The sequence below is a fragment of the Thamnophis elegans genome, chromosome 4 (genome assembly GCF_009769535.1).
Source record: "Thamnophis elegans isolate rThaEle1 chromosome 4, rThaEle1.pri, whole genome shotgun sequence".
Taxonomy (NCBI): Eukaryota; Metazoa; Chordata; class Lepidosauria; order Squamata; family Colubridae; genus Thamnophis; species Thamnophis elegans.
This window is the reverse complement of record NC_045544.1, coordinates 133192607-133194615: the sequence shown is the minus strand read 5'-3', so window position 1 is coordinate 133194615 and position 2009 is coordinate 133192607.

Genomic DNA, 2009 nt, shown 5'->3' with positions numbered 1-2009 from the left:
AGTGGCAGGACCAATGGGAAGAGGAAGCGACGCGAAAAGAGCCATAGAGACGATAGGGGAGAGAGAGTCACTTTTCCGTCCTTCTTAGGCCGTAGAGATAATCAAGAGCGGTTAAAGACTTCCGGTGGTCATTCTAAGGTCTTAAAGAAATATTTTGCCCTGTAATCCTATGCAGACACGCACTTATGAATGGAATTTAATGGGATTTATTCCCAATAAGAAAGTATAATAAAGTAGTGTTTTTCAAGCTCAGCATCCTTAAAATGCGTGGACTTCAATTCCCAGAATTCCCTAGCCAGCCATAAGCTGGCTAGAGAATTCTAGGAGTTAAAAGTCCATATATTTTAAAATTGCTGTGTTATTTTTAACAGTAACACAATTGCTGTGTTATTGTGAAAAACACTGGTATGCAATATAGGGATAGAGATTCAGACTGCGTTAGATAAAGTCTCAGTTGAATTCAGTGGAGCTTCTATGGTCCTAATACATCTTCAGAAAATGTTTTTTAAAACTTCTAACTCTTTGAAAGCAGCTATACAAAGAATAAACAAGCCCTTCTATCCCACTCCATCTAGGTTGCACTGCCCTTTTTAATATACATTTTATATTTTATTCGAATTCATTACCCACTCAACTTCAATAGACACTTTTTTTATTTGGCTTTTCCAAATCTCCTGCTTTGAAATGGGACCCAGAACAACCAAGTTTACAGTTGGGGGATTGTTTTCTCTTACTTTCAAGGGCCTTTATTGGTACTAGGGCCAGGCATTTATTGGTCCTAGTCTTCTGAGCACCAGGAGAGGGCACTTGAGGCACACAACAAACTTATCTCTGCTGAAAAAGCAGGATTTTCTCCAGCCCCTTTTAATAGCATGCATCAGCACGTATTAATGACCAAAAGGCTCTTTCCATTTTCTGAGCAAACGTTGAATTATGGTTTGAGAAATAAGCATCCTAAACCAGAGGGTTGTAATTTAGCAGCTATGCATTCCTCGTTATAAACAGGAGTTGCATAAACATTATTCCAAATGTAATTGAAAATATATAACATTCATTATAAAACATTGTTTATATTACATATAAATTATACTATATATAAATATACTATTCCCCAGACTCTGTGAAAAGAAACCAGAATTATATTGTGCATTTTTCTGCAGGGTCCCTGTGATACTGACTTCCTCTCTTTTCAGCCCAGGTGTGAGATGCCTTAGATGTGGCATAGTCAGGGAACGGTAGAGAGATATGAGCCCCAGATCTCCTGTTTGCCTTGGGCTACTGTTGTTCATGCTTCAACCCCTTGGATATAGGGCTCTCTCCACCGGTCAGGGTTACCAGATGTCTGGCATGTGATTAAGTTACCTGTGGAACCACCTTCACTCTATTACTGGTAGTTCTCCTCTTATGACCACAACCGAGCCCAAAACTTCTGTTGCTAAGCAAGACAGTGGTTAAATACCGCTCACAATAGAATCCCTTATGCCACCAGGCTTGAAATTTTGGGCTTGGGCAATCTGGAACCGCGATGCCTACGGTCCTGATGAAAGGAATGTCCTTCTTTGTTCGGCACCAAGTGGGGAAAAAGACACTGGAGACATGGAGGCTGCTTGGAAAGATGGCTTATTGTTGGTCAGGGCCACATGGCTTGAGCCCTGAACATGCTTCAATGTTGGTGGAGAAGAGGAGAAGGGCTGAGGGAGGGGCTTGCTAGGCTTTTTATAACCTGTTCAGTCCCACCTCTCTGTTTCCTGTTCCTGTGTAAGAAATGTATTCTGATTGGTTGTCAGACTCCCATGGGGCCATGCAGGGGCAACTCTCTAGGCTGCGTTTGGAATCCAGGTTTGGTTGAGTTCTCAGATGCCATGTGGTCAGTTGGGGCCAATATTATCATGCTTTAATCCCATCCCCCTGGAACTGAAGTGGAGAAGCCTTTATTATGTAAAGTGGACTAGCTTGGCCTTCTTAATGGCCCATTGACAAAGTGGGGATGGGCAGGAAGCTACAGGCAG